We start from the raw sequence: 14,419 nt of genomic DNA, 5'->3' as shown, positions 1-14,419 counted from the left end.
CAGGTTCATACCCCAATTCAGGTTCATACCCTTTATTTACTAGTCAATTTTTAGATAGATTTATGACTTGTTTTTGTATTCTCATTATTGAAAGTGGTTTCTTTATCAAAACTAGTCTTTATGTTCAACTTTTTATTTTCTTTATTATGTTACCATTCAGAATTAAAAGTATCAATACACTCCTCCACCACTGAATCCTCCGTGTCTCTCTTCTCGGTCGATCGGAGTTTTGCGCCAGTTAAGAGGAGAAGTGTGATCGGAGAGTGAAATCCACCACCCGACGACCGTTCCTTCCACATCATCCTCAGGTCGGTCAGTTCTTCTCATCTTATTTCATTTCTAATAATTAATGGCTCAGACAAACCCTAATTTCCCAAACTTTTTTACCCTGTTTGATCAATCAATGTATTCGAGTCAATCAATAATCATGTTTCTTTAATTAGTTGATCATGAAACTCTTTCTTGACGGAAAATGGATGAAGATTCGCCTCATTGCACCTCAAAACATTATTTGGTTTAAGGGTTTTTTTTGTCAAGCTGATATTATTTTTTGGATATGATCGAGATTTTTAATTTGGTATAAGAATTAGTTTCTACATCAATATTCCCAAATTGTAGTATAATGTTCTGCTTTATTTAAGAATGTTTTGTTTCTAATTTTTTAGCAAAATGACAAATGTATCTTTTCCAAATTCATATCCTGTTGCTGCGCTAAGAGAAACTATGAGTGCACTGTTCATTGTTGTAGTATGGGTTTGATGTATTATCACCCAAGCAAAAGGGCAACAATAGAGGAAGATACATCTGCCACCCACTATGAAGATTACACGAAAAAAGTCCAATTCAGGTTCATACCCCAATTCAGGTTCATACCCTTTATTTACTAGTCAATTTTCAGATAGATTTATGCCTTGCTTTTGTATTCTCACTACTAAAAGTGGTTTCTTTATCAAAACTAGTCTTTATGTTCAACTTTTTGTTTTCTTTATTATATTACCATTCAGAATTAAAAGTATCAATACACTCCTCCACCACCGAATCCTCCGCGTCTCTCTTCTCGGTCGGTCGGAGCTCTACGCTAGTTAAGAGGAGAAGTGTGATCGGAGAGTGAAATCCACCAACCGACGATCGTTCCTTCCACATCATCCTCAGGTCGGTCAGTTCTTCTCATCTGATATCATTTCTAATAATTAATGGCTCAGACAAACCCTAATTTCCCAAACTTTCTTACCCTGTTTGATCAATCAATGTATTCGAGTCTATCAATATTCATGTTTCTTTAATTAGTTGATCAATGAAACTCTTTCTTGATGGAAAATGGATGAAGGTTCGCCCCATTGCACCTCAAAACATTATTTGGTTTAAGGGTTTTTTTTGGGGCAAGCTGATATTATTTTTTGGATATGATCGAGATTTATCATTTGGTATAAGAATTAATTTCTACATCAATATCCCCAAATTGTAGTATAATGTTATTCTTTATTTGAGAATGTTTTGTTTCTGATTTTTGACCAAAATGACAAATGTATCTTTTTCATATTCATATCCTGTTGTTGCGCTAAGAGAACCTATGAGTGCACTGTTCATAGTTGCAGTCTGGGTTTGATGTACTATCAGCCAAGCAAAAGGGAAACAATGGAGGAAGATACATCTGTCATCCAATATGAAGATTACACGAAAAAAGTCCAATTCAGGTTCATACCCCAATTCAGGTTCATACCCTTTATTTACTAGTGATTTTTGAGATAGATTTATGCCTTGCTTTTGTATTCTCACTACTGAAAGCGGTTTCTTTATCAAAACTAGTCTTTATGTTCCAACTTTTTGTTTTTTTATTATGTTACCATTCAGAATTAAAAGTATAAATACATCCTCCACCACCGAATCCTCCGCGTCTCTCTTCTCGGTTGGTCGGAGCTCTGCGCCAGTTAAGAGGAGAAGTGTGATCGGAGAGTGAAATTCACCACCTGACGACCAACAAACCCTAATTTCCCATACGAGCAACAATATAATCTTATATATAAAGAATGGTTAAAATTTATTCTCACAGCTTCCCTTATTTGTTCCTGTTTTTATATTTGATGATATTGTCTTATTATTTGTAGAATAGATATTTATTTGGTTGACATGCGAGTAGTATTATAAACTTTTGTATTTCTTCATCTCTTTGTACGATCCTTCTACTTCACTTGGTTCTTCATCTCTATGTTTATTACAACATATTTGCCTACTATTTACACTACTCATATAATGACAGTTGGTTATCTAACTATCTATTCTATAATCTTTTACACTACTAACAACTTCTAGAATCTTCTATTATAATGAAAATGCCTACTATAATGGTAATTTCTTCACTTAGAAACTGACATTAATACTGATTACAGTTTCCCGTGCATATGCATTACTGACTTCAAGTACCTTCCCGGGTCACAACGTTTGTCATTCCCCTATTGTACATTATAGTATAGTTCAATCCAAATAACTCTAATAACCATGTTTGTTGCCGGACTGTAGTGATATTTTTCTCCATAAGAAACTTCAAACTTTTTATCCTGATAATGAAAATGTTACCATAAAGGTAATTTCTTTACTTAAATAATGTCATTAATACTGCTAACAGTTTCTTCTCATATGTAGAGAATCATAATGTGTCTTAGCAAGTGATTTGCTCAGATACGCGATGGGTATTCTTTTCTACATCAATACTGCGCCAATGTTGGCATCTATTCTTTTCTATATCAATACTACGCCAATGCTCGCATTTATTTGTACTTTAAGATCAATCGAAAAATCAGGTAATACTAATACCGAAGTGGTGGTTAGAGCCTTTTTCAAGTTTTAAATGTCTTCTCTTCATCTTTAGTCCATTTAAACTTACTATTCTTGAGTAAAACCATGTAATGGTTTGTTAATAGTTCCAAGTTGCATACGAATCTTCGATAATACCCTGCCCAAGAAATCCTCTTAATGCTTTGATGCCCATGAAATGACCTGCATATTCCTGCTTCTTTAATCCAAATAAGCATTTTGATCGCTTACCATTATATTGTTTTTTAAGAATTTTCATAACTTTCTCAAAATACCTTAGATGTAGTTCCATATTAGAACTGTATATAAGAATATCATAAAAAAATATATTAATGATACCTTTCCTTGGCCATACTCGAAAATATTTCAATTATTAATACTTAGAATGTTGCAGTTGAATTTGATAATCCGAATGTCATTACTCTTGAATTCATACAGTCTAGAATGAGTTCTGAAAATAATCTTGTGGATGTCCTCTTCTCTGACCCTTATTTGATGATAATCCGCACATATGTCGAGGTTGATGAAAATTGTTGCTTCATAGAGCTCATCTAGTAACTCGTCCACTACAGATATAAGGTACTTATCCTTGATTGTGATTTAATTTTGTTGTATGTACTCTACACAAAATATCCATGTTCCATCCTTATTCTTAACAAGGATAATCGAATAAACAAATAAACTTGTGTTGTTTCTTATAAACCCAATCCTCTTCATCTCTGCTACTGAAGCCTTTTTTGAATAGGGATAAAGCTATAGTCTCAGATTTGGTGGAATCGTTTGAGATTATTAGAATGATCAGTTTTTTGAATTGAAAAGTTTTTTTGAATTGGAGACAGGCAGGCAACTGGTTTGGTTCTATGAAAACAGTGAGGTACTTTTCAATTAACTTTTGAATGGACAAGTCTGGTTATCCTTTTATGATCGGTTTGTTCTATTTTATGAAGATTGCTTAATTTCTATGTGGTATAATTGTCCTACGAAACAACCCAATTCTTTCTTAATAGTTTTTAGCTCACTAACTCACACTCATCAAATTGAAAGTTCTCTTATCCTTAATCCCGTACAAACGTATTTTTAAATCATTGATCCTTGTCTTCATTCATTGCTTTGGATACTTTAGCTTACTTTTTTAATCTTTCTCATCCAATCAACCCTAAACTATGTTGCAGCAATTTGAGTGTCCATACCTCGAGTGTAAATTAATTTTCCTTTGCACGATCCTATATAAAAAAACCTTCATCTGCAATGGTAAATACTAACGGATTATTTTCTCGTAGGTTAAAACCCAACCCAATTGGCGTGCATTTCCTTCGTCTATAAACGAATGAGTACTTCCCACTATCAATCAAAATAAGATATTTCCTTTTTTTGAGTTGCCCTAAAATTTTTAGTATAGAGTTATTGATTGAAACGCTAATAGAACTTCATTCGTGAATACATCCCTCCACGTCGAAACCATGTGGTCCATCAAATAATTAGTAACCAATGTTCCAGCTCGGCCCGTAAAAAATATATAGCATATTCACCTTGTCACTATCTTCGATTGTAAAATTTTCGAAAAAATGGTTCGCCCTCCTAACCCTATCGAATTAGTTCTATCAAATTTGTCTTGGTCAGTTATAGGATTCTTTAAAATAAGATTCGTGTTGTTTGTAGTCCTACTAATTTAAACTTCTATCTTTTGTTATAGCTGTTTGTTTGTTATATTTACATCTGATCGGCAAAATATTTCATCTCCATCTACGTTCTTTTTTCGTGCTGAAGTCGATGATGACGCTCATTTGAGTTCTTCCTTGATTTTGTTGACATGTATGTTTCTTGATTCAATTTTTCTGTTAGATTTGCCAAAAATGTTGACTACATTGATGTCTTCAAGTTGAATTTCACATTATCTTGTTGTAGTGCTACGGTCTTTTGACAAAATTTTGGATTCGGTTAGATGTTGATGTTCTTGAATTTTTAATGTAACATGTCAATTTGATTTTCAACTGTTGTTTCTTGATGCAAATTGACTAAATGTTGGCATTTGTTTCTATTTTGAGATCAACCTGAAAAATCAGGTAATAATAAAATTAGAGTGGTGGTTAGAGCCTTTTTCAAAGTTTTAAATGCCTTCTCTGCATTTTCAGTCTATTTAGATATACCCTTCTTGAGTTGCATACGAATCTTTGATAATACCCTGCCCATAAAACTTTGATGCCTAAGAAATGACATATATATTCCTACTTCTTTAATCCTAATAAGCATTTGATCGCTTACCAGACTGTTTTTTAGAATGTTTAAAACATCCTCAATATGCCTTGGTTGTTCTTCCATATTAGAACTATGTATAAGAATATCTTAAAAAATACTAATAAAACCATTTCTTAGCCATTTTAGAAAATATTTAATTTATTAATTGCTTAGGCCTTTTTTGGATTCAAGTTATTTAACAAATATGATTGGTGGTGATTTTGAGAAGGTATAGATTTTTTTTGGTAAATGACTTAATAAAGTATTAGTATATAATGATAAAATAATTATTATTTGGTATCAAATTATTAAAACACTGCTATTGAGAATACTTTATTTTTGTCTATTCTCTTAGTTGTTTAGTTTTAAAAATAATTTGATAAACCTATTTTGTTACCCCGCATGTATAGAAACACAAAATATCAAATAGAATGAAACCGCACTTATAAATGTTGGTTTTATAGTGATTGATATTTGTATGGCTTGAAATTTTGGAATTAGAGGTATTGGGTTTCAAATTACAGAAGTATTATGTTAGAGAATACTTAATTTCTGCATATTCTCTTGAATAGTTGATCTATTCTTTTCAAAAGTAATATTATATACTTAATTGGTTGTTTTTTGTTGCAATTACAAACACAAAGAATATTTCGAATAATATGGGTAATAGGGGTGATATCACTTAATTAAGGTTGGCTCTATAGTATTTTGATTTTGTTTTATAGAATTATAACACTATGGTTGAGAATACATCATTTCTGCATATTCTCGTTCTTAGTTGTTTTAATCTTTAAAATAATTTGTTTAAAATATTTTGTTGTCCTCATAGAATCACAAAAAAACTTCAAAAAGAATGGAAACAATATAACTTACTAATGTTGGTTTATAGTGATTGGTATTTTTATGCCTTGTGATTTTGAAATTTAGAGAAATATTCATTTTCAAATGATAGAAGTGTATTATGTTAGAGAATACTTTATTTCTACCTATTTTCTTGACTAGTTGGTCTATCTTTTTGAAAATTAATTTTATAAATATATTTTGTTGTCCTTTGCGAGTAGAGACACAAAAACATCATTTTAAAAAACATGGGGGCGATATAACTTTAAAAGTTGACTCGATAGTATTTGATTTTGTGATGAAGTATCAAATGATTGAAAATTGTGTTTGAGAATACTTCATTTTTTTATATATTCTTTTATCTAGTTGTTTAAGTCTTTTAAAAATAATTTGACAAGTCTATTTTGTTGACCTTTATGGATAAAACTACAAAGAAAAGTTCAAAAGGAATTGGGGCATTTTACTAATGTAAGTTGTCTAGTTATGATATTTTCGTGACTTTTACTTGTGATTTGAGAAATATAATCAATTTTGTAATTAAAGAAACATCATGTTTGAGAATACTTCATTTCATTTATGAATATTCTCATAATAGTTGACCCTTATGGATAAAACCACAAAGAAAAGTTCAAAAGAAATTGGGACATTTTACTAATGTTAATTGTCTAGTTATGAGATTTTCGTGGCTTTCGATTGGTGACTTGAGAAATATAATCAAGTTTGCAATTAAAGGAATACTATGTTTGAGAAACTTTATTTCATTTATGCATATTCTCAGACTAGTTGACCCTTATAGATAAAACCACAAAAAAAAGTTCAAAAGAAATTGGGGCATTCTACTAATGTTAGTTGTCTAGTTATGAGATTTTCGTGGCTTTCTATTTGTGACTCGAGAAATATAATTAAACTTGCAATTTAAGAAAAACTATGTTTGAGAATACTTCATTTCATTTATGCATATTCTCAAACTAGTTGACCCATATGGATAAAATCACAAAGAAAAGTTGAAAAGGAATTGGGGCATTTTACTAATGTTAATTGTCTAGTTATGAGATTTTCGTGGCTTTCGATTTTTTACTTGAGATCGGAGCTCTGCACCAGTTAAGAGGAAAAGTGTGATCGGAGAGTGAAATCCACCACCTGACGACCAACAAACCCTAATTTCTCATACGAGCAACAATATAATCTTATATATAAAGAATGGTTAAAATTTATTCTCACAGCTTCCCTTATTTGTTCCTGTTTTTATATTTGATGATATTGTCTTATTACTTGTAGAATAGATATTTATTTGGTTGAGATGCGAGTAGTATTATAAACTTTTGTATTTCTTCATCTCTTTGTACGATCCCTCTACTTCACTGATGTGACTGTTCTTGTATATTCTACTAAGTCTGTTGTTGTGTCCCGATCTACAAAGAGGGCACAAACTAAACAAAATCTTTAATAGTAACCAGAATTAGCAAGGAGGGAGAATTATGATAGAAGATAATAAATATAAACGGGATAGATTGAGAATAAGAACGGAGGGGGGCTGAGCCCATTCCATTAGGAAGAAATTAGAAATTATTACATCATATTTGCCTACTATTTACACTACTCATATAATGACAGTTGGTTATCTAACTATCTATTCTATAATCTTTTACACTACTAACAACTTCTAGAATCTTCTATTAAAATGAAAATGCCTACTATAATGGTAATTTTTTCACTTAGAAACTAACATTAATACAGCTTACAGTTTCCCATGCATATGCATTACTGACTTCAAGTACCTTCCCGGGTCACAACGTTTGTCATTCCCCTATTGTACATTATAGTATAGTTCAATCCAAATAACTCTGATAACCATGTTTGTTGCCGGACTGTAGTGATATTTTTCTCCATAAGAAACTTCAAACTTTTTATCCTGATAATGAAAATGTTTACCATAAAGGTAATTTCTTTACTTAAATAATGTCATTAATACTGCTAACAGTTTCTTCTCATATGTAGAGAATCATAATGTGTCTTAGCAAGTGATTTGCTCAGATACGCGATGGGTATTCTTTTCTACATCAATACTGCGCCAATGTTGGCATCTATTCTTTTCTATATCAATACTACGCCAATGCTCGCATTTATTTGTACTTTGAGATCAATCGAAAAATCAGGTAATACTAATACCGGAGTGGTGGTTAGAGCCTTTTTCAAGTTTTAAATGTCTTCTCTGCATCTTTAGTCCATTTAAACATACTATTCTTGAGTAAAACCATGTAATGGTTTGTTAATAGTTCCAAGTTGCATACGAATCTTCGATAATACCCTGCCCAAGAAATCCTCTTAATGCTTTGATGCCCAAGAAATGACCTACATATTCCTGCTTCTTTAATCCAAATAAGCATTTTGATCGCTTACCATTATATTGATTTTTAAGAATTTTCATAACTTTCTCAAAATACCTTAGATGTAGTTCCATATTAGAACTGTATATAAGAATATTATAAAAAAATATATTAATAATACCTTTCCTTGGCCATACTCGAAAATATTTCAATTATTAATACTTAGAATGTTGCAGTTGAATTTGATAATCCGAATGTCATTACTCTTGAATTCATACAGTCTAGAATGAGTTCTGAAAATAATCTTGTGGATGTCCTCTTCTCTGACCCTTATTTGATGATAATCCGCACATATGTCGAGGTTGATGAAAATTGTTGCTTCATAGAGCTCATCTAGTAACTCGTCCACTACAGATATAAGGTACTTATCCTTGATTGTGATTTAATTTTGTTGTATGTAATCTACACAAAATATCCATGTTCCATCCTTATTCTTAACAAGGATAATCGAATAAACAAATAAACTTGTGTTGTTTCTTATAAACCCAACCCTCTTCATCTCTACTACTGAAGCCTTTTTTGAATAGGGATAAAGCTATAGTCTCAGATTTGGTGGAATCGTTTGAGATTATTAGAATGATCAGTTTTTTGAATTGAAAAGTTTTTTGAATTGGAGACAGGCAGGCAACTGGTTTGGTTCTATGAAAACAGTGAGGTACTTTTCAATTAACTTTTGAATGGACAAGTCTGGTTATCCTTTTATGATCGGTTTGTTCTATTTTATGAAGATTGCTTAATTTCTATGTGGTATAATTGTCCTACGAAACAACCCAATCCTTTCTTAATAGTTTTTAGCTCACTGACTCACACTCATCAAATTGAAAGTTCTCTTATCCTTAATCCCGTACAAACGTATTTTTAAATCATTGATCCTTGTCTTCATTCATTGCTTTGGATACTTCCAGCTTACTTTTTTAATCTTTCTCATCCAATCAACCCTAAACTATGTTGCAACAATTTGAGTGTTCATACCTCGAGTGTAAATTAATTTTCCTTTGCACGATCCTATATAAAAAACATTCATTTGCAATGGTAAATACAAACAGATTATTTTCTCGTAGGTTAAAACCCAACCCAATTGGCGTGCATTTCCTTCGTCTATAAACGAATGAGTACTCCCACTATCAATCAAAATAAGATCTTTCCTTTTTTTGAGTTGCCCTAAAATTTTTAGTATAGAGTTATTGGTTGAAACGCTAATAGAACTTCATTCGTGAATACATCCCTCCACGTCGAAACCATGTGGTCCATCAAATAATTAGTAACCAATGTTCCAGCTCGGCCCGTAAAAAATATATAGCATATTCACCTTGTCACTATCTTCGATTGTGAAATTTTCGAAAAAATGGTTCGCCCTCCTAACCCTATCGAATTAGTTCTATCAAATTTGTCTTGGTCAATTATAGGATTCTTTAAAAAAAGATTCGTGTTGTTTGTAGTCCTACTAATTTAAACTTCTATCTTTTGTTGTAGATGTTTGTTTGTTATATTTACATCTGATCGGCAAAATATTTCATCTCTATCTACGTTCTCTTTTCGTGCTGAAGTCGATGATGACGCTCATTTGAGTTCTTCCTTGATTTTGTTGACATGTATGTTTCTTGATTCAATTTTTCTGTTAGATTTGCCAAAAATGTTGACTACATTGATGTCTTCAAGTTGAATTTCACATTATCTTGTTGTAGTGCTACGGTCTTTTGACAAAATTTTGGATTCGGTTAGATGTTGATGTTCTTGAATTTTTAATGTAACATGTCAATTTGATTTTTAACTGTTGTTTCTTGATGCTGATTGACTAAATGTTGACATTTGTTTCTATTTTGAGATCAACTTGAAAAATTAGGTAATAATAAAATTAGAGTGGTGGTTAGAGCCTTTTTCAAAGTTTTAAATGCCTTCTCTGCATTTTCAGTCTATTTAGATATACCCTTCTTGAGTTGCATACGAATCTTTGATAATACCCTGCCCATAAAAACTTTGATGCCTAAGAAATGACTTATATATTCCTACTTCTTTAATCCTAATAAGCATTTGATCGCTTACCAGACTGTTTTTTAGAATGTTTAAAACATCCTCAATATGCCTTGGTTGTTCTTCCATATTAGAACTATGTATAAGAATATCTTAAAAAATACTAATAAAACCATTTCTTAGCCATTTTAGAAAATATTTAATTTATTAATTGCTTAGGCCTTGTTTGGATTCAAGTTATTTAACAAATATGATTGGTGGTGATTTTGAGAAGGTATAGATTTTTTTTTTGTAAATAACTTAATAAAGTATTAGTATATAATGATAAAATAATTATTATTTGGTATCAAATTATTAAAACACTGCTATTGAGAATACTTTATTTCTGTCTATTCTCTTAGTTGTTTAGTTTTAAAAATAATTTGATAAACCTATTTTGTTACCCCGCATGTATAGAAATACAAAATCTCAAATAGAATGAAATCGCACTTATAAATGTTGGTTTTATAGTGATTGATATTTGTATGGCTTGAAATTTTGGAATTAGAGGTATTGGGTTTCAAATTACAGAAGTATTATGTTAGAGAATACTTAATTTCTGCATATTCTCTTGAATAGTTATCTATTCTTTTCAAAAGTAATATTATATACTTAATTGGTTGTTTTTTGTTGCAATTACAAACACAAAGAATATTTCGAATAATATGGGGAATAGGGTGATATCACTTAATTAAGGTTGGCTCTATAGTATTTTGATTTTGTTTTATAGAATTATAACAATATGGTTGAGAATACATCATTTCTGCATATTCTCGTTCTTAGTTATTTTAATCTTTAAAATAATTTGTTAAAAATATTTTGTTGTCCTCATATAATCACAAAAAAACTTCAAAAAGAATGGAAACAATATAACTTACTAATGTTGGTTTATAGTGATTGGTATTTTTATGCCTTGTGATTTTGAACTTTAGAGAAGTATTCAGTTTCAAATGATAGAAGTGTATTATGTTAGAGAATACTTCATTTCTACCTATTTTCTTGACTAGTTGGTCTATCTTTTTGAAAATTAATTTTATAAATATATTTTGTTGTCTATTGCAAGTACAGACACAAAAACATCATTTTAAAAAACATGGGGCGATATAACTTTAAAAGTTGACTCGATAGTATTTGATTTTGTGATGAAGTATCAAATGATTGAAAATTGTGTTTGAGATTACTTCATTTCTTTATATTCTTTTACCTAGTTGTTTAAGTCTTTTAAAAATAATTTGAAAAGTCTATTTTGTTGACCTTTATGGATAAAACTACAAAGAAAAGTTCAAAAGGAATTGGGGCATTTTACTAATGTAAGTTGTCTAGTTATGATATTTTCGTGACTTTTTACTTGTGATTTGAGAAATATAATCAATTTTGTAATTAAAGAAACATCATGTTTGAGAATACTTCATTTTATTTATGCATATTCTCATAATAGTTGACCCTTATGGATAAAACCACAAAGAAAAGTTCAAAAGAAATTGGGACATTTTACTAATGTTAATTGTCTAGTTATGAGATTTTCGTGGCTTTCGATTGGTGACTTGAGAAATATAATCAAGTTTGAAATTAAAGGAATACTATGTTTGAGAAACTTCATTTCATTTATGCATATTCTCAGACCAGTTGACCCTTATAGATAAAACTACAAAAAAAAAGTTCAATAGAAATTGGGGCATTTTACTAATGTTAGTTGTCTAGTTATGAGATTTTCGTGGCTTTCTATTTGTGACTAGAGAAATATAATTAAACTTGCAATTTAAGAAAAACTATGTTTGAGAATACTTCATTTCATTTATGCATATTCTCAAACTAGTTGACCCTTGTGGATAAAATCACAAAGAAAAGTTGAAAAAGAATTGGGGCATTTTACTAATATTAATTGTCTAGTTATGAGATTTTCGTGGCTTTCGATTTTTTACTTGAGAAATATAATCAAGTTTTCAATTAAAGAAAATTATGTTTGAGAATACTTCATTTCATTTATGCATATTCTCAGACTAGTTGACCCTTATGGATAAAACCACAAAGAAAAGTTCAAAAGGATTTGGGGCATTTTACTAATGTTAGTTGTATGAGATTTTCGTTGTTTTCGATTTATGACTTGCGAAATATAATTAAACTTGCAATTTAAGAAACATTATGTTTGAGAATACTTCATTTCATTTATTCATATTCTCAAAATAATTTATCTACTTTTTTCATAATTAATTTGTTAAGCCTATTTTGCTATCCGATATTAAACACACAAAAATATTTTGAAAATTATGAGACAACATCACTTAATTAAGTAGTTCTATAATATTGAGATTTTAAATTTGTGAAATATATTAAATATCAAATGATTTAACTCACTGTATTTCAGAATAATTCATTTATACTTATTATCTTTGTTTATTATAAGGCAATATCACTTAAATTGTGATTTTGGACTTAAAAAATATTAAGTATTACATGATTAAATTATTAAGGTTGAGGATACTTTATTTATGCATATTCTCTTGTTTAGTTTCTTTTGTCATAAAAATAATATAATTAATATATTTTGTTGTCCGGCGTGGATAAAAAACACAAAAATTCAAAAATAATGAGAATAATATCATTTATTAATGTTGGTTTTATAGTGATTTATATTTTCGTGAATTGTATTGGTTTGGGAATTAGAAATATTTTTGGGTTGCTTGAAATTTGAGAAATAGAAATATAGTTTTAGTTTGAAATTATAGAAATATTTCATTTTTCTGCATAATCTCTTAATTATTTGGTCTACTCTTTTATAAGAAAATCATATAAGCTTATTTTATTGTCATTGCGGTGAAAAAAACAAATGAGGCGGTTTCACTCATTATGTTGCCTTTATAAATTGAAATTTTGGACATAGAAAAATGTTGAATATAAAATTATTGAAAAAAATGTTCGACAAAATTTTATATATGCGTAATCTCTTTTCAATAACGGATCCTGACAATGAAGTTTCTCTCTTCCCTGGACGATTCTAGGGGCCGATTTTGTCGCGAGGGCGATCTGAAAATCATTAATGTTTCTCGTAATAACAGAATTATAAAGGATCCGAGATCCAGGATAAATGATGTCAATCAAGGTATGATTTCTATGCAGCAATAATCTTGGTATAGACCATACTTATGGTAATGAGAATCCCCTGGCATTAAGGTAGATAAGACAAAAACTAGTGTGGAAGAACTTTTATCTAAATATTAAAATAGATACGATTGTACAAAATAATGTTGTTACTATTGTCATACAAATTATATCTTCAATATAGCTGTTGGAGTTTGTCCCATTGGGGTAGCAATTATCTAAATGCAAGTGTGAATGCTAAAGAAAGTGCTAGTCAGATCGTCTGTAATGGTTAAGGTACCATGCTAACGAAAGCAACCTGAACAGAACTTGAACAATGAGAATCTTCAAGACAATTATGAAATAATAATGGCTAGTCTAAGCTTTCTACTTACAGCTGGAAGATGTTTGGATGACACTACTATTAGAACCAGTCTACCATGTGTATCGACTTGTTCTGCTTGACTCTTCGTTCTAAAAAATGTTAAATGTAAACAAACTCCATTGACATGCAAGGAGAGAGAATTATAATAGAAGATAAGGAATAGAGACGGGACAAATTGAATCAGAAATAGGGAGCAGAAGAATGGAGGTGCTGAGCCCCATTCCATTAGGAAGAAATAAAAAACTATTACGGTTTGTTATTGTTTTTGTTGTCATTTGAATATATCTTTTTTTTGTTGATGACTCTTTTATCTCAAGGCAAAAGCTGCCTTGTCTTGATTGAACCCTTGTATCTCTTTTCCTTTTTGGGTTTTATTAAATGACAATAAGTCATTTCCCAAAACAAACAAAAATTCAGAAATTATTACATCATATTTGCCTTATTTATTTATACTATTCATGTATGGACACTCATAAACAATTAGTAACTACTTCTATAATCTTTTACACTACTAACAACTTTTATAATCTTCTATGAGGCTGGATCTTTCGTGTATATGCATTGTTGACTTCATGTACCTTCCCGGGTCACAAAATTTGTCTTTCCCCTATTGTACATTATGGTATAATTGAATCCCTAACTTTGATAACCATGTTTGTTGTGATATTTTTCT

At 30.4% G+C, this 14,419-nt stretch overlaps 2 long non-coding RNA genes across 2 annotated transcripts in view; both read left to right on the top strand.

Annotated features, from left to right (window-relative positions):
• The window catches only part of LOC124922468, a 62,572-nt gene extending 60,874 nt beyond the window's left edge, over window positions 1-1,698 (top strand). Inside the window, exon 3 of the long non-coding RNA XR_007097815.1 lies at window positions 1,564-1,698. This is a non-coding gene — a long non-coding RNA (uncharacterized LOC124922468). The remainder of the gene's footprint in view (window positions 1-1,563) is intronic.
• A 3,080-nt stretch (window positions 1,699-4,778) lies between these two features.
• On the top strand, window positions 4,779-13,892 carry LOC124913734. The gene is made up of 3 exons (XR_007096770.1): window positions 4,779-4,874; window positions 13,283-13,383; window positions 13,567-13,892. It is a non-coding gene; the product is annotated as an uncharacterized LOC124913734 (long non-coding RNA).
• Window positions 13,893-14,419: the final 527 nt, after the last annotated feature.

The sequence above is a fragment of the Impatiens glandulifera genome, chromosome 1 (genome assembly GCF_907164915.1).
Source record: "Impatiens glandulifera chromosome 1, dImpGla2.1, whole genome shotgun sequence".
NCBI lineage: Eukaryota > Viridiplantae > Streptophyta > Magnoliopsida > Ericales > Balsaminaceae > Impatiens > Impatiens glandulifera.
Note: the sequence above shows the minus strand (reverse complement) of the source record. Positions and strands in the feature narration are given on the sequence as shown.